General features: G+C 40.8%; 1 long non-coding RNA gene across 1 annotated transcript in view; it reads left to right on the forward strand.

Annotated features, from left to right (window-relative positions):
• Nucleotides 1-1487: 1487 nt before the first annotated feature.
• Nucleotides 1488-19748, forward strand: part of LOC135446160 (uncharacterized) — a 434639-nt gene continuing 416378 nt past the window's right edge. The window contains exon 1 of the long non-coding RNA XR_010439680.1: nt 1488-1547. This is a non-coding gene — a long non-coding RNA (uncharacterized LOC135446160). The remainder of the gene's footprint in view (nt 1548-19748) is intronic.

Below are 19748 nucleotides of genomic sequence, written 5' to 3' on the forward strand. Positions count from 1 at the left end.
TAACAATGGCTTTACAAGGGATTAGTGAGACTTAGAGGAGGTTTGGGTGTCCAAACTGGTGATCCCTTTGCAGAGAGAGAACCTCTGCCCATGACAGACGATATTTAAGGTACAAAAAGGCACAAATGGTCAGTGTATTTCCAAAGCCAAGGCAATTGCTTGTGGGAATGGTGTCCAGCATCGTAGCAAGAGGCTCAGGGCAAAACAGATTTGGAATCTATCTGATGATTGGTAGCTGTCACAGAGCATTTTCTCTTTATTGTGTAACAGGGTGAGTAAATTGTCTTGTTTTCCTATATAACAACTCTTTATATGGTCTCTGCTGTATTGCTCTTTCTACACATGAACAGCAAAGGTAATGCTGTACATTTTGTGGCATTTGAGGGCCTTCTAGAAATGACTGAGTAGGGAGACATCAGGAGGTGGTGCTCTTCCTTAATACAAAAAGGAATAAAATACAAGCCATGGAGAATTTCTGGAGTCTTTGGCACAACTCCTGAGAGATGTGATGCCTAAAATTCCTCAAATACCCCATGGGAATTGTGGGGCATCCTTCCTAGGTAGCTGACAGGCTTGGCACACTGCAAGTCATCCTCCTGCATCCCTAGGCACTTCACCAGAGCCTTGAGAAGCTGGGATCAGATAGGATCAGGTCTATGGAAAAGGGGTTTATGGACATTGATGAAGTGCATTGAGGTCTCTCTCGAGCAGTACTGACAGGAAATACATTGCTATTTCCAAAGAGAGAAACTTGCTGCCAAAGGAGGGCTGCAGGTGGAACCTGTCATGCTGACACTTCCTGTACAGCTCCTATAATAAACCCCTATTTCCCGACAGGGATTTCCCGCATAATAATAATAGGAAGAAGAACAGATAACAAGAATATGCACGCTTTTCCTGTCGAGCTTGAATTTTGAGGAAATGCAAAAAACTTAAGGCTGGAAGTTTCCACCCGTGTCCCCCTTGCACACAGGATCCTTCCCGCTGGAGCGGGCGATGCCTTTGGAAGCGCTGCCTTTTTCCTGGGAGCGCCGGGCGCTGCGGGAGGTGATGCGGCCGCTGCCCCCGGCCCCACCGGCCCCAGCAGCCAAGGGAGGAGGAACAACCTCAGCCCCCAAACCTGCGGGAACAACTTCCTGTCCTTCATGTCTCTCACCGCCCTCCCATAGGGATATATATAAATATAAATATATATATATATAAATATTTGTAAAACCAGCAATTGATAAATGCAGCTAGTAAATAACCACCCTTAAAAAAAAAAAAAGGAAAAAAAAAGAAAAGAAAAACACCCCACACAAGCCATAATGATGATGATGATGATGACGGGAGGGGGGGAAATAAATAAATAAAAGCGAGCGAGAGTCGGCGAGGGAGAGGGAGGCAGGTTCAATTATCTAAACAAAGAAATCATGGCGGAGTGTTTACATTTGGCAGCCCAAAGCCTCTTGGATTACGGAACCCCCCCCAAACCCAAGCGGCCCCCCCCGGCCCCCCGCAGTCGCGGCTCGCCGGAGCCCGCCCTCCGACACCTCGCCGCGGCCCGGGTAAGTGCGGAGCTTGCGGCGGCCGGACCCGGGCGGGCGCTGGGGCGGGGGCGAGCGGCTCCCCCGCCCGATGCGTGTGTGTGTGTCTGTGTGTCTGTGAGTGTGTGTCTGTGTCGCGGGGGGGACACGGGCTGCGCTCGCCGCCGCGCCGGCCGGGGGCCGCCTGTCCCCGTGCCCGTCTCTGTCCCCGTGCCCGTCCCCGCCCCGGGGTCACGGCGCCCGGCGCTGACTGGCGGCTCCGCCCCCGCGGCCGCCCCCCGCCCGCCGCCGCCGCCGTGCCCCGCCGGGCGCACAGAACTGCCCGCCCGGGCACGGGGGGGGCTCCGCCGCCGCGCCCGCACCATCGCGGGGCTCCGCTCCTGGGGAGCGAGAGGCCCCGGAATGGGCAGCGGGGGGAGACGCGCGGACGGTGGCGGGGGCGGCTTGATGAGGCTCCTTCTCCCGGTGTCCGAGAGGCGCAGCGCAGAGCGAGCGTGGGCACCGGCGGAGGCGGCGGGGAGCTGGCAGCAGCGTAGAACCCCTCTCCCCAAAACGCTCTCACCCCCGAACGTGCCGGCTGCCAAATACCCTTGACCCAAATGCCCTCTCCCCGAAATGTTTTTACTCTGCAAATGCTCTTATCCCCCAAATGCCATCGCCTCCAACACCCTCACCTTCAGTGCTCCTTGCCCTTGCTTCCAAACATCCTTACCCCCAATGCTTTTGTTTCAATCTCCCTCGCTCGCTCGCTGTCCGAACAGCACCAACCCCGATCTTGCCCTAAAACATCTGCACTCCTAACATTTTATCCCCCAAAACCCTCTTGCTCCCGACGTCCCTCAATAACAAACGGGTTTAGCTTTTGGTGCTGCTCAGAACTGTGTTCCACGTCCTACCCTCTCACCCCCCGAAAGTGCCAGAAAGGCGCCTGGGTCCCTCCCCCTGCCAACTCCAGCCCCCAGACTGCTGATCTGACACTGCCTCCCCCATAGGCCACTGCTGTGAAATGTGGAAATGACCCTTTCAAGCAGGCTGCAAGTGTTGCTCCCATGTGTCCATCAAAAAGTCCCCCGGCCCCAGACACATCTCAGTGCTAGAAAGCTGTAAAACTAATTTGGCACCTCTGCCCTCCTGGATGTGGCTGAGGGGCAGTGGCCTCCCCCTGGTTTTGTGACCCAAATGCACCGGCTGGGAGCCCTGCAGTCCTGCTGCACCGCACTTATCCCTATATTGGCATGTCTGGGAGACGCATGCATTGCTTCCAGGGCTCTGCAGCAGGATTGGCAAAATGACTACTGAGGTAGCAGGATGTTGGAGCTGGGGAGGATACTTGGCTGGTTCCAGGCTTTTTCTGTCACAGTGCTGAACCTGCAAATATTTCTGAGGCTGTGCTCCTACATGTCCCAAATTCAGAGTGCATTGAGCTGTGTGAGATTGAGAAAAGTAGCAAAGATAAGTCTTTATTGACTCTTTGAACTGTTTGACTTCAAAAGTTTGTGGAGGTCAAATTCATGAATGAAAGAAAAATGATTTATACTGTAGAGTTATGAAACAGTGTAAGTGAAAAAGGGTTTGGGACAGGGAGTTTGAGACATTCACTTTTCCTGCTCATCTGTGGGAGTGGGTTTTACTGTAGTGTGTTGTGTGACAGTGAGAAGCCTGTGCTCATGTCAGCATTGTGGTGGTGGTGCTCTGAAACATCGAATGAAACAGGAATGAGGGGAGGTGCCCTGGCTGGGTGTGTTTATCCTGGGGCTGTGGCTTTGGTTCTCAGTGTGTGTATCCATCCCTTTGCCAAGTCTAGGGCCACCAAGGGAGGGGCAGGGGCCTGACCGAGGGCTGTGGCTGGCTACAGACCTTTGATGTCTGTCTTGCATTACCAGATGTTGTGGTGACACATTGCATGACAAGAGTACGAAAGACAGGTTAGAACCAAATGTCAAGCCATGCAAAATTTTGGCTCTGGAGACATCAGTGGAGACATCATTATGTTTCCATTGCTTAGAAAGTCATTACTCAAAATCTCTTGTTTCCTTTCCTCTCATTATTCCCTCCTCTGTGCAGCTACATTCCCCTACATCGACATTTCGGCCAGGCTTTTCTGGGTTTGTACACAATGAGGATAAAAGGCCTGGTGAGGAAATTCCCCATGCACATCCATTTTTTGTCACTTTACTTCCTAGAATCTCTTAAGGTCTGAGGCTGTTTTCTCAAGGAAAGCTCTTAATTTAAGTGGCCTGTTAACTGTTAATTGCAGTTCTGTTCTGGCTATTTGCTTGAGTATCATGTCAAACCTGCTGCTCTGGTCTGGAGGCTACACTGGTGATCTGCTCTCGTCTCTAAACTGCTTTTGCTTTCTACTGTGCTATTGAAGACCAAGGTAATATTTCTCTTCTTCGTGAAAACTGACATTGCCTTAGATTTAAGAATTTCGTTGAGCAAGGTGTCCCACTTAAAACTGTTCCAAAATCTCAATTTTATGGATACTAAAAAAAGAAACAAAAAAAAAAAGGCTGCCCTGAGACATAGCACTGAAATAATTTTGTTTCTGTTTTTGCAGTAGGAATGTGTTTAGATGAGAAAAACATTTAAAGCTGGGCAAAACAATGATGATTTGATAGGTAGGTGGTTAACAGAGTTCTGCAGGAACTCCTGTTTATCAAACTGCAACCATTGGTGTGCTCAGTGTAAGCAGAGCTTGAACTTCCAGTGTGCTCCTAGGCAGACTGGAAGTCTGGAGAAGGATACATTATCTGTCTTGAGGTCTGAGCAGTGTGTGGAACAGTGGCAGTGCCAGAGAAATTCCATCCCTAGAAACAATTTCATTCATTTATTGTGAAGTTAGGTTCTGTTTTCTAGTAACTGTAAAATCAATGCTCTGTTTTGGCTGTTTGACCATGATAGTCACAGCAAAATGATAAAACAATGCTGGTGGAATGGATATCATCATGTCTCAGGCTGAGGAGAGCATTACTGGGGCTGGCTCTCTCATGGTGAGTGTTTGTAGGTTTTTGATTAATGAGAGTTCATTCAGGTATTGAGAGAAGAAGAGACCTCTCAAATGATGCTGAATCTGTTTCCCGAGTATGTAATAGAATGAAACTCTGGGGCTGTCGCTGGACAGTAAGATATTCTGACATGAATATATATTTCAGAGCTCTGCACAAAATGAGGATTTCATGCATAGGCAACACAGTGTGACAAGTCATATCCTGTGTGACCTTGTGCTTACAGTATAAAGTTGTGTAATAATATATTCTTCTAAATTAATACACAAAATAAATAGAACATACCTCATTTTTATGCTAATAATGATATTTTTCAATTCTAAGCACCTTTTATTCTAAGACCTCAAAGTAAATTACAGGTAGGAATAAACCAAGCTTCATAACACCATTGTGAATTTTTGTATTATCATACAGAGAAAGGTATCATTATTAATTACTGTTATTTAATTTTCTGGTAATTATTATCTGATTTGCATGTTCTCTGATACTGTTCTCCCTCCTAATATGTTGACGATAAAATATGATCTTATGAAACAGAAGAAAAAAATTAATTTTCAGCCATGGGAATGGACAGATCTGTCAGAGTTAACAGGCAAAATAATACTGACTGATTCCTGAAGGAATTAGCAGAGAATTTTATAGTAGAATATATTTCATGTGGCTGGAACAGAAAGTAAATTTGGAATCACTCTGCTTTGTGGTTCATCCTGTGATGTAACTGTAGGTGAAAGGCTGATGAGACTGTACAAAGACGTTATAGCCGAGGGAACAAAAGAAACCCAAACTGTTTTGTTTAATTCGAATCACAAAGAATAGGATTTGTTTAATTCACGTCTCCCAGGACAGGGTTTCCAAAAGGAGGGATTACTGGCTTAGTTCTACTGCCAGTGGTGAAAATGCCATTTACTCCAAGGGGAGCAGATTGAGGCCACTGACAAGTGCTTTTGCAGTCCTGTCCTTTATGTTTGTAAAGTGGGAGTGCAACTTTGCATGCCTGATACTCAGGAGTGTGTTTCTTATAAATTTCAGCACAGGATTTGATTCTCTGACAGACCCCTGTATGTGGAGGTAGAATAACCTTTCTGGAATGAGAAACCAGCTTGCAATGTTCTTCAGCAGCATTTTCTCCATCTATGGCAGTGAGGTTGTGTGGGCAGGCAATTAGTACAGAATTTGCTCTAACTTATTAATGCATATTTACAACCTTAATTCCGGTTTAACAGAATGTTTTGCGGTGGAACGTTTACAGAAAGAGCACGTGAAAAAATTATCACTGCATGTATTAAGCACAAAGAAAGCATCCCAATACTGCTGTGTAGGAGCAACTGACAAGACAGAACATATTACAGAAAACTATCTTTTTCATTAAGTCTGCACAAAATGAGGATTTAACGCATGGGCAGCACAGCCAGTCCCAGCGGTTTAGTGCCCATAATCCCACCTTGAAAATGGCTTCACAATAATAATTACTGCTACAAAATGGACACTGCTTCCCATTTTGGCGGCTCTACTTCACACATAACTAATTGCAAACACACAAGGCAAGATCTGTATTTTCCTCTCCACCTAGTTCCAGAAACCTTCCCATAAGATTTCCAGTCTCCAGCTGACAACTTCCCACTTGGCCTTGTTTTACCACACTAAGGCAGAGCGTGTGGAGCAGCCCCCCTTGCTTTGGCATGCTCCAACCATCCCTGGACATTAAGGTGCTATGACATGAATATATATTTGTGAGGTTTGCAAAAAATGAGGATTTCACGCATAGGCAACACAGTGTGACGAGTAGTATCCGACATGACCTTGCAAATGCAGGCTGAGCTCCAGAATAAACAGCTCAGAAGAGCCAGGACTGTGGCAGATTCCCAGGTTCTGGAAGGAAATCCCAGCGTTCGGTTCCAAGCCTGCAGAGACTCTTCCTATGAAACTTACTTGCTTTAAACACGTGGTAAATTGCCCTGAGAACAGCAATTTCCAACTAGTGTTAGAAAGCCAGGCTTGTTATTACAGAAAATCCATGGTCAGTGGAACTCACCACAGAGAGCTGAAAGTCCTCGTCATGGCTGGAGATTTCACAGCTTCTGTGCTCCAGATGTGGATTATTGGTTCTCATTGTGGCAACGCCCACATTTATCACTTGTTCAGGCTGTTGTTCCTTTCTCCTGTACATTTTCTTGCCAGCTTTTTTCTCTCGCTAAGTGAACAATAGATTGGGATGAAACTATTTTTTTCTGCTCTTCTGAAATAAACTGTGATCTTTTTAAAGCTGAAAACAACATAAATGTTTATGGTACCTATATGGAGATAAGCAAGTGTCTTCCCACACACCCATTTCTCACAGTTCAAAACAACCTGGTGCAGTCTTGCCCTTTCTCCAGCTGTCTTTGAGTATGGGCTGCCAGACTCTGGGTAGGGGGCAGGACATTTTTGTTCAGGAGAACTAATATGAAATAGGATCTTGTTATTTAGAGTGTATCAAAGATCTATGTATTTATATGTTTTGCTTTTTTTTCTTCCTTTTCTTTTTAACTTCTTTCCTGTTAAAATTTCAGTGGGTTTCATTGATTTTTTTTTAGGCATTAGCCTGAGTCTCCAGCTTGTGGTCAGTTCTGGAGCAAAAAGCCTTGTAGAAACCAGCCAGGAAAGGATGTGGAGAATCTGTCTTCCTTTCTCAAAGGCAGGATAACTTTGTCATTATTGGTAGAAGTTTGTTCACTCCATTTTTAGAAACCACAAAGATTTTGCAGTCTTCTGGGTAGCCCATTGACCTAAATCTCCCCTGGCATATTGAATTTCATTACCACTTGTTCTATCTAAATTGGACATAAAAGGAGTCTGTTCACTCTTCTCTGTCTTCTCAAATGTCTGGAGAACTTCACTGTGTCCCTGGCAGTCATCCCCTCTCAGGCCTAGGCAATCCCAGTTCTTCCCCTGCTCCTCAGAGGTCACGTTCCAGCCTTGCACTGGTTAGTGCAGATCCATCCCAAAGATTGAGCTGACTGCTGGACTCAGTCTAACTCCAGCCAGTGCTCTGCCATCTTTCATCAGGATGGGAATTATTTTGGCTTTTTCAGTACTCTTACTGTTTTTTATTTAGTTTCAGTTCTTAGAGCTTTATTATTACGCAAGGCTTGGAGACCATGGGGAAAGTGCCATCAGTAAAAATGAATAATAAATCTTTCTTACTATGGCAATATTCCTTATCTTTAGAATATATTTTTCTTTCTGAGTTTTATCTTCTCTCTTCTTTTCTAGGTGAGGAGATAATTTTAGGTAAATGACAATTCCACTCCTATTTCCAATGTAAGGATAGAATTGTTTGTAGTGTAACACAGTCCCATGCTACATAACTGTCCTATATATTTACAAGAATAAGTTATTCTGGTTCTGCTTTTTGCTGTGGTCTATTAGGGAAATCATGCCTAAATGTTAGAATTATTGGTAAATAGATGCAGACACAGCAGATCATAAACTCAGTGCATACATTTTGGCCTAAGACCACATTCATTTTGCTTCTAAAAAGCATTCTATAGAGCATAATATATTCGAAAATATTTCTTAAATTGTGAAGTCTTTGAGGTTGGGATATTCATAAATGTTTGCAGAGTACCTAGAATTCATCTTTGATTGGGGCCTATGGGTAATTTAGAAACATAAATATTTAATGGTAATGGTAATTACCCCTTTTTCAGAATAATAATGTCTTTGAAGTTCCATCTTGGATGAGTGAAACCCCCTTAATAAGTTTCTCCCACCACTTTGAAGAATATTTTCTTGTCATTGGAAGCATTTCTGGAATTCATAGTTCTGTATATTACAAAAATGCCACACTTCATAAATTGCACAACTGTTTGCTCCATCCTTTCTCTTGCTTAAGGTGCATGAAAATCGGGATGGAAGTGGCACCATGGATTGTGCTCTGTGGCTGTTCCTGCCTTGATGCTTTAACTGGGATGAGGAACAGTGTTTGCAGGGGTCAGGCCTACTTCCCCAACTGGGATTCTTGTGCAGTGATCTCCCAGAACCAAAACCAGATTCCTCTGGGATTAAACCACACCAGAAGTACATACTTGGGAGTGTTTCTTCCCTTGGAGCAGACCAGAACATGTGGAGAATTACCTCAAGTGATTAATGAAAACTTGACGGAATATTGACTATATGATACCAACTTCCAAATGGCTGCCATGATGTATTGACAGCAGCACTGGCAAATAAATAATACATACTTTTAAAATTTCTGTAATTACATGTTTACCCAATAGGCCAGAACAGCTCTGTCCCAAGGAGCTGTTGCAGTCTGAGTAAATAATACATGTTTTAAAGTCCATAATTACGTATTTAAACGATAGACTATCGAGGAAATAATGCACATTTTAAAAAGTCCATAATTACATATTTACATGATAGTCTGTAAATTCTGTAATTACTTATTTACACAATAGACCATAGCAGCTGTTACAGTCTATTATGGTAACTCCCATAGAATTATATTATGGATTTTTTTATAACTTAAAAAAAGTATATTTAACTGGAAAATTGTATTGTTAGTCTTTTAAAAAACCCTCCACAAATCTCTAAAATACGAAAATATGTGTCAAGTTAAAAATTTAGGGTGATGCAGAGATAGGGAAGTTCTTATCCCTTCACAGTAAATATCTTTTGTTAGCATGAGGAGCTTAGGATTTTTCATTAATTTCAGAATTTCTTTACTTAGGTAGCAGAAATATAAATATGCAACATTCCATGATTATACTTTCCTTATTGTCCTGTAGACATTCAATTTGGATAAGCATTCAGGATTCTTAAATTCTTCAGTTCCTGTTCTGCTCTTATTAAAATCAGTGATAAAACTCCCATCAACCCCGGTTTCAGAAATCATTTATATTGAGGACAGCACTTACACATGTACTTGAAATCAATGGCACTTAAGCATCTTTTAAAAATAAGCACATACTTAAGGACTCTCATGAATTCTGATGGACCGAAACATATGATTAAATGCTTTCCTGAATTGGGATCCTGCCTTCCATGGAAGCAGGATTGGAACCTTCCTCTTCCATGGCTTTATTGATGGCCCACAGGTTTTTTGTTGCTCGTGCTGTGGCCTCTCCCCGAGGAGAAGCTTTTTTAGTGTGTTTAACTCCAGACATAGATGTGTGAGAATTGGTGCTACAGCAAATGCCTTGCTGCTCCTTTGTTCTTTGTGGAGAGCCATGAATTGAGAATTCATCCAGTGTTTTCCATAGCTCAGCTGCTGAATTTATTCCTCATGTTAAAGACTGGATCAATACACCTAAATGAGACTTCTGTCCATAATTACTACTAAATAGCAGGGCTAAATCAAGCAAGTCAGAATGTGACATTTAGCTCAGCCGGACCTTATGCATTTAGTAAGGAAACAGAGTATGAGAGAAACCTTTGATCCCCACTGTTGGTTTCATTAAAACATTGGAGTTAAGAGAATCTGAGCTGTTGGGAGCCCCATTTAAGCCTTGCCATAAACGTGATGAAATATGCAGGTACTTTTTAACGAGGGTTTGAAGGGTGTTCAATTGCTGGTCACACATTTTGACTGAAAGCACCAGGTAGAGGGCTGAAGGTTTTGTCTTTCCTTCACAATGAGCATTACAGCATCAAATTGGGTAAAGAAATATCCGGTTAGAAATAAAGAAGACATTTTGTAAAGTGAAATATGTGAAAACTGAGTTTCACAGGAAAGAAAATCCTCAACAAGACACACTTCTGCAATTTTTTGCTGTAGATCCTCCCAGATGCTGTTACTGACACAAGTGCACACATTTGGCTATTTGGTTAAAGGCCAAACAGAAAGTCAATATCAGTATCAATCCTTTGTTAAAATTGCAAAGGTGATAGAAGGAATGATTTAATAGCAGGAGTCTAATTCTTATCTCTTCCATGGTGCTTTTTATCTGTGTAAAACTGATAAATTGCGTTACCTGACTGGTCAGTCTTTGAAACCTGCAAATGAAAACAAAGAATGTGTGGGATTAGAGAACTAAAAACCTGAGCAATAGCTTCAGGTTATGTAGGAACCATATTTAAGTGGTTTACATTTAAAAGCAACTTCAGTCTTGCATTCTTCACAACAAATACTTGCATTTGAAAAATAAAAAATTAGGGGACCTCTGTCTCCTGTTGGACAGCCCTGTGGCACTCAGTGGGAATAACCAATGCTCTTCATGGAAGCACTATCTCTTGCAAAACTGTCAAGGTCAGTTGCTGTGTCATTTTCCTACTCTGTTTTCCATTAAAACATCCACACATCAACGTTTGCTGGATTTGTAGCACTTCCAAGCTTTCCACTTGAGCTAATGTACAGGAGCTGTCATCTTTTCCACGTGTGCCCTGTGCCTGTGAGTTACTCACATTCTTTGAAGGTTTTGTGGAGCTGCAGTTTTCACCAGGTGAATGTTGAGAGCTTTCCCTTCTCCCAGCCCTTTGGATTTGCAAGGCATCCATCCTTGCAGGCACAGCACCTGCCAGGAGTCCTGGGATGTTTTACTGCTAAGGAAAGATTTTGTTTTCATGGAACTGTGGCAGTTCTCGAAGAATTCTGACCTCTGGTTGGAGCCATCCACAAGTGCACAATATAAGTTTACACAAATAAACAAGATGTGTTGCACAATATAAGCTTTATAAGGGAAAGCTTTATTATCACATGCATTTTGGGCACAAACCAACTTGTTTTATTGTGAAAAATCCCACTGGGGACTCAGCACAGGGAATATTACATGAAGAAGGCAGGCAGATTCCAGTACATTTTATTTGCCAATAAGCAGGACTTTGCACTTGTAATTTTGTTAATTGTCAGAAGTAATTTAAATTCATCAATTATCAATGAGTAATCCTATCTGAAGTGTTTCTAGGAAAAGTTAAAATCCCAGTTGGATTGATACAACACTTTCTCCTTCAGAGATACATAAATTTAGTAGAGTAAGCTGTCTCACGTGGTATTTTGGAATGTTCTTGAAAAATTACATTTGAGGCTGAAGTGGGACTTTATTTCTGTCTTCCTGTATGTGATGGGAGACGATGTGTCATTTTAAGGAGACAGATCAGACTTTCCTCGGAGGTGCTCAGTGAAAAGGGAAGAAGCAGTGGGCATGGGAAAATAGGGAAATAGGGAAAACTCTGATTACGTTTTAGGAAGAATTTGTCATGGGGGGGTGGTCAAATGCTGGAACAGATTACCCAGACAGACTGAAATCTCAGATTTGGGCAGTTTTTTGCACTGGATTCCTGACTCTCTTTTGTAGGTTGCCACAGGACAGGTTTTGGCTGTGTCCCTCATCACCTTGCCCTTGTTCTGCAGAGAGCTTTCAGATTAAAATGTGATGTGCTATATAAAAATAAACTGTTACTATTACTGGTTTGTGGTGATCCTCAATTGTGATGGAGGAGCAAGTGATTACATCACTTGGCAGCTATGATGACAAATATATATTTGTCAGAAATAGTTATTTACTTTATATGCACTTGTTAGTTTTCTTTTATTGCTTTTTTTATTATAATGGAACTTGAGGACAGAGACAGATTTCTTCCCTGCAGTGTTAACTACAGTAAGAGGTAGCATTATGGAATGTCATCTATTGCCTCTTAGAATGATAAATATTTCTGAGACAAAACATTGTGAAAACTTATATGTATAAATTCCTCTATCCCAGCTATTAGGATGAAGAGTAAAACTACAGCTTACTGTTACTGGGGATTTGTCAGGGACTCAATGACTCCTCTCAGGTAGAGAGCACCTCCTTCCACACACTTCCCACAGTTTTTTTGCTGTTCTTTAGGGTCCGAGTGCCACCAGTGTCTTTTCTATACAGGCCAATGTTTTGCATTTGATGCTGCAGAGCAACACTTTGAGACATGGATGAGCAGCCTTTAAATACTTTTTTTCTTGGTCCTTTATACCTTGTTAAGTTGAAGAATCTGTGAATATAATATTGAAGTGGCTGTGCCTCTTCTACAGCACAGTAAGGCAAGAAGGCCTGAATTGCAGGTGGATGGATTGGGGCTTGCAGAAACTAAAGGACCTTCCCAAGCTGCCCTAGGATGGAGGTAATGTAGGTAACACAGAACTGAGGAATTTTGCCTGTTTTCCCCCATGCATTAGTCAAGAAAATATGGTGCAAACTGATACTTATTTTCCTTCTGTCTTAAATGTGTTCTGAGAGTTGAACTTGGTGAGTTTCAGTGGCCATCAAAGCAAGGAGGGCTTGGCTGCAGCTCTAACAAGTGAGAGCAGTGTGGGGAGGTGCTGTGGGCGCTCCCGGCTGTGCTAATGGCCTGCAAACCTGACCCCCTCACTGAACTGCCAGGCCTCTCCAGTTCAAAGAGGAGAAAGGGGAATTGGGCTCTAGTTAGTGCACTTCATCTGGTTTCTCTTGCATGGAGTCTGGATCCTTTGTTTTAAAGGATGTTGGGAAAATACCGAGCAGAGGGATGAGGTGAGCAGGAAGTGTTCTATGAGACAAAATGACCGTGGCTAAAACTTCCTATAGCAGCAGAGCAGAATACCTCTGGTTCTGCCCCATTGATTCAATTAAACAGTCAATTAAAATTACAGGTGTAAGAAAGACCAGGAAAAAAAAATCAGCAAATTTTACGATACAACAGATTCTATTTACATGTAAGAAAGGTCTTAAATCTTGTTCAATATCTACTGCTTTTGTTCAAAGGATGTCCATTTTTAAAACCCAGCTGAATAACTTCCTGAAATTATAGTACTTAAATATTTTTGAATAGTTCTGAGTTTGGTCTTAGTAGCTTTTTGTTTATGCATCTAAAATAATAATATCAATACAAACATAGAAGCCTTTGGTGGTAGTAGTGCATGTTAAGTACCAGTTGCTCAGGTTTCCAGGAGACACATTTGAAGTTCAAAAAGTCAGGCTTTTAAAAATTAGGTCTTCACACAACCAAAATAAGGATTTTCCCCAAATGCTTCTATCCTGTCTTTTGAATATGTGGTGTTTACACACTCAAAGAAAAATGCTTGTGTGTTTACACACTCAAAGAAAAATGACTGTTTTTCTGTGGATGCATTGTTGAATGAAAAAAATTGAGTAGGAATTCTTGTTCTCAGAGCTGGAGAGTGCATGGAATTGGCCACTGGTGTCATTAGGGGCTGGTGTGTCTGGCACTTGATTTACTTCAATACACTGGGCAATTCTGAGCAAAAGATAAGGAAATGAGGAACTTATTATAAATTCTGTTAATATTCCCAAGCCTGTGTTTTCACAAGCTTCAGCCCAGGGTCTTTACACAATCACTATGCACTTTTAATGACCTCTGGTGCATGTTTTATACCCCTAAACCAGTTTTGTATGAATGTAGCCATACATAAAAAATGTGCACGTGCCAGTGACTGGTTTGAGGCTGAAAATTTGGCATTTCCACATCCTCAGCTATCACATAATTTCACAAATACATTTATATTAAGTCAATGGTATTAACACTGTAGCTTTTGTGATAGTTCCTGTAATATTTCGGAGTGCTATTATAATAGCTTCTCTATCGCCTGCCCCTTTTAATGATTCATAAATTCCTTGATTTCTATGAACAGCAAACTATAATAGCCCTATAATCAGGACAGCATGCTAAGGTATAGCAGAAACTTCTGCTGCCTGACTACCTCCAGCTTTCCTTCATTGCCTAACTAAATTGTTCAAAATGAGGTTTCCACTACAATTTGAAACAAGGAACTCCTGAGTTCAACACGAGCACCACTGAAGGAGACCATGCTGAAAATTAAAAAGCAAAATAGACAATAACATGTACCACATTTCAAATGGGGTAAATGCAAGAGCATTCACTGTATAACAGGCATATTATTAGCTCTACCATAATTTCTCTCTTTTCCTTTTTCCCTCATTTGGTCCTTTTAACTAACAACTTCCCCTATCCCCCTCCTGCACCTCCTATACACTGCAAAGACATGTTCTGTCACAGTGATACTTCCCAGGACCTTTTTCTGGTATGCTTTAACAGCTTTGTTTGAGAAGACAAAGGGTGGGTGATAACTACTGGATTTGGGGTTCTCCTTTTGGTTTTCCCCCTATTAGGACTAAATCAGCCCATAAAAACTACAATAAGTGAAACATCATAGGCATGACAGAAATCACAGATGTCATAATTAGGGGTCTCTATGTGTTTTCTTACTGTGTTTTGTTTTTTCTCCCTGAAGATTTTCAATCCCTGTCTCACTCTGAGAATTTGGCACTGGTTACAAAAAGTTTTCCAGAAACTAGTGATATAATTTCATTTCATTCCATCTCAGTCCTGGTTAAAAGCTGTGACTGTCAGCTGGCCATGCCATGTCTTATGTGATCAGTCTGCTTGAAAGGTGTTCATCACAAAACTCCCCATTCTCCATATTCATCTTGGTGACTTTCTCCTCTGGCTGGACAGGCATGGAGAAAAGTCTGCTCACTTCTAGAGAGTAGGTGTGAGATTCTTTAATTGCAACAAGAAGCTGGTGCTGCACTGGTTCATGATGAGATGTGCTGTGTGGAGAAACAGAGAGTTGTCAATGTGCTCCTTTTGCAAGCTGTTAAGTAATAGAAAAAATAAACCTGCATTGAACAGAGTTCATGCTGTATGGAGTGATTTTTCCTGTGCTCAGTGCTGGCCTAACTCTGCATCTGTTGAAGTCAAACTTGTAACAGAATTAGGCCAACTGAGTACTTTTGAATGTCACGCATTTTATATTTTTTAGTATTTTTTAAATTTTGTACATCTAGCTTTTGCTTTTCTAAAGGAATTTATGGCAAACCTCTTTAAGCATTAACAACCAAACAGGTATGAATTCCATCTTCATCCTTCTGCTTCAAAGCAATACTTGTAATAGCACTGAATGACATCCTGCCTTGAGGCCAATGGCAGCTGTGGCTGATTAGGGAGGAATGTATAAAGTAGACAGTAGAAAAACCAAAATGGAGATTAAAAACAAAACACAGCATCTCACAGGTTTAAGAGAATTTATATATCAAGGCTTGGAGTTAGGTAAACTAATGTTTAGTTGAAAAGATTGTTTTCTAGATTGACAGTAACTATATCTGGATTAAATATGTGTTTTTTTCACTCACCCCATTTTGTTCTGAAGATGTTCCCTGCCCACCTGCTCTGTAAAAGGGACTCTGTTCTAGGACTGGTGAAATTTAGGAATCATCTTCCCTTTTCTTTTGCTCATGCTACATTTCCATTTTAACTGTCAGTTTCTCACTTCTGTAGCAATTACTGCCCCATTCCACTGCATGCAGCTAATATGTTGGTAATCATTGAATATAACTTCCCTTTAAAACCAGCAACTGTGCTGGAAAATTGGAAGTTAAAAAATGTGCCTGGTTTAAAATAGCATTCCATTGCAAGTAGTTTGTGATTTTTATAATTCAACATTTATTATTTAAAAGAAAAATAGAATCCATCTAAGCTCTAATCTGCTGGAATGTTCAAGACTCTCCAAGAATTGCGGTAAAGTGATAAAGCTGAGGTTTCTACCAATGATGGCACTGGTTGAACTGGATTAGGGCTTGTGTTATTCAATCTCGTTGTTTAAAATCGGGTGAACTTTGAACAGAATTTGCAGATGAAATGCTGCTATCTCAGCTCGTCAAGATTTTCAAAGTCTGGAGAGGGATCTTAGAAGCATCTGCTGAAATTGAGTAAATTAACAGGCTGATGAGAGATACAGTTCTTGGAAATTTGAATTTTAGAAAGCTTTTTTTAAATTTTTAACCTATTTTTAGATTCTGTATTAGCTTTAACTTCTTGTGGAAATTTCTGTGTCACAAGGACTGCTAATGAAAAATTTGAAATTAATGAAGTACATCAATGTGAGAGATCTGAACACCTTCCAAGGGTAGAGCCCCTTTGCTTGATATTTGCTGTTACTTTTATTATCATAAATTTGTCTACACTGAATGAATCTGTCTACACTTCTGCTCTGCCAGGATTTCAGGCTCTCTGAGTTTACTTCAGTCAGTCTGAATTTCATCCTGTTTATTTTCATTGATGAACTGAGCAGTTTTTCTCTTTGTAACATAACCTATCATCTTACTGAGAGTTCCCACACTTCCGGACCTTGTAGATGAGTTTTCTGTGTATTAATGTAGCAGAAGCTTTTCTAGAGAGTGTGGAATCTGTGCCCATATCTTCCATTGTGATCAGTAACTTGTAATTCTTCTTCTAAAAGTGCTGAGGGCATCTTTAAGCTTGATATCCCTTTGGTGAGCTGTGCCAGCAGTTTCTCTTGCAGCTGTACAAACTCCTAACGGTATTGTTTCCTGAAATAATGATGTTTCAAGAGTCTGACATGGTTGTGAAGTCTGGGGTTTGTATTTTTCTAGATAGTGGTTATCACTAACCTCTCCTGAGTCCAGTTCATATTCTGACCAGGTGTTAAATATATCTGCTAATGATTTCTCTATCTCTTCTGACATATCTTTCTGAGCTCTGCATTAATTCTGTCTATTCCTGGAGTTATGTCAACCTTCAGACTTTCTAATTTCTTGATGAGCTGTTCTGGTGTGGTACTGATTTTCTTTGGTGTTTATTCTTCCTCCCCCAGGAAATTTATGTCTGGTCCTGTCATCAGTCCCAACCTTGTTTTATGTACAATAAAATAGAGAGTTCATTTTTAAGCAGTCTCTCTTTCCTGTTAGCAAACTGCCATTTGCCATTTCATAGGTGTGCTTCTGTTTCTCTCAGTGACCTTATGCTCTTTATGTGCTTGAAAAGAAAAAAAATCTTTATTTACAATTTCCTTGCCTTATGTGAACTTTTCCTTTCATTTTCCCCTTTTGCTTTCTTTATCAGTGTGTCAGTCTCTTAATTCCATGCTATAATCTTTCTAGTTGTCTTCCCTGTCTTTATTTTTGCACCTTAAATATGCCTTTTTCATAAATTAATTTTCTTTCATTTTTTCACTTCATTCTCAATATATATTTTACCACAGAAGGTTCTGATGCCAGACAGCACATCTCACCTTTGGGCACATAATAATTGACTTTCAGTACTTTCCATTTCCTTCCCTGTCTTTTCCTCCAGTGCTGTTTTCCATCCACTCTTACCCGCTCTTTCAGTAATTCTCTTTGCTGAATTCAGAGGTTTGATTTTTGTGTGTCTATACTTTTGCCACATTGTCATCTTAATTAAAACTGTAACTGGATTGTAACCACTGCTGAATAAATTCCAGGTCTGTCCTCTTCTGCTGAAGTGCTAGGTGAAGCTGCAGAATTCCTGCTCTTTTTCCTTTATGTATTCCCAAGGTGGGGATTCTCCTGGCTGGCGCATCCCAGCCGTGCTGCAGGACAGACCCTCCCAGAGGCTTTGGGGTGGCTCTGCTGCTGCACCCCTGCTTTCCAGGGGAGGAGTGGCTGCCACTGTGTCCCTTTGGCAGCACAGGGCGTCCCCACAGCACCAAGGCTGCTTTTAGCTGTCGGAGCTACGGAACGGGGCTTTGTCGAGCAGTTCATAGAAATTTGAAGTTGTTTTAACAATAGGGCTCCAGCCTTGCTGACAGGAAAAGTAATTTATTTTGCAGTCTCTTCACACAGAATAACACAATCACATATAGTAGATGCTGTCCTTCTGCACTTTGCTATACAGTGTTAATGACTGGCACTTAAATACTTTACAAATTGAATTGCACTTGTATGAGAAACTGGATTGATAAAATAAATTACTATATCTTATAGGTTAAGGTTTTGGTTCAGCAACTGTAGCTGTTACAAATTACCTAAACCCCTTTTTATATTGTATTTCACATGGTTATATTTTACAACCACTCTAATAAAAAATTCTATACAAAAATTGTTTGATATTAATAGTAATCATTAACAACTTGATAGATTCTTGTTAAGTATATTTGCAATACATTTAATCTTATTAAACTCAACTCTGAGTTGTTTCTTCTGAATATTATAGGTCTTTATGAAGCTAGCAGTATAAAGAAGAGATTTCAACCATTTTCGGCCAAGAATTAGGTTTAGCTTAATGGATCAATTCTTTTCTTATTAAACTGAGTCTGACCAATGCCAAGTAATACATTCAGCATTGATCTTTGTCTCACCCTGCTGTAGCTTGTGCTCTCTTTATGTACATGAAAAATAAGGTGCCAAGAATGAAAACAATGCCTGTATAATACAAATATAGAATTTTTCAGACTTCCATTCTGCTTATCCTTTCAGTTTGTTATTAATGTCTTGTTCAATGCTTTTCTAAATGTCTTTTTAAAAGAACTTTTCTTTCCATAAAGAATATTTTTCCTTTTCTGTAATTAACAAAAAGGAAGATGAATAATGATTTTAAAAGTTCTATTTACAACTGACACAGGTAAAAGCCTTGATAAGGATTTCTCATCCTGTTTTAGAAGGCCTACCTGTATCCGTTCAAATTTTTTTTTATGCATGAGATTTACACAATGAAGTTTAATTTCTAAATGAAGGGAACCTTGTTAACAACTAATCTGAAGCAGTGGCCTCTTGGTCTGTCTTTATAAAAATCTCTTGATTTAATTTGAAATCTGAAAATTACATGAAACTGGAGATGTGAGAGCTCTGATAATGACGGAAATTGAGATGATCTCGGTGTTTCTGCTGAAACTCATTTTTGTGCACTTTAAAGTTCACAGATAAATACTTTGTGAAGACTGAAATTTCAGATGGGAATTCCATGAGAATTTTGCCCTTTTCTAAATTAGTCCCCAAATTTCTCACTTGCTCTACTGAGATCTCATTCAGTGTCCATTCGTACTTATAAACATAGCTCGGGTTTTGTTTACATCATGAACCTTTTCCAGTATTCTAAGTGTGCCCAGAGGCCAGATTTTCAGTGAAAATACAGGCTTATTATGTAAGTAATATCATGTAAAAGTTAACCATCTTCTTTTTCTGTAACAGAACTGCTGCTGTGGTTTTGTAAATGCAAATAACGGTGAAATAAAATGATAGAACTGTGCTCTCAGAATGCTAGAGCAGAATTTGCAGGGTTTTTCTTGTCTATTTTAAATGCTTTTCACATTTCATATTTTTCCAATGTAAGATATTTTTAAATAATCTAGATATTCAAGAGTGTTTATTGCACATGTGCTGTATAAAATACTGATAATAGAAAAAAAGCCATTATTGGGAGGTAAAGGTGCTTTCTGTGTTTATATTTACAATCACATTTGTGCTTTGAAGGGATGATTCTGAAT

This window comes from Zonotrichia leucophrys, chromosome 3, assembly GCF_028769735.1.
Source record: "Zonotrichia leucophrys gambelii isolate GWCS_2022_RI chromosome 3, RI_Zleu_2.0, whole genome shotgun sequence".
Taxonomy (NCBI): Eukaryota; Metazoa; Chordata; class Aves; order Passeriformes; family Passerellidae; genus Zonotrichia; species Zonotrichia leucophrys.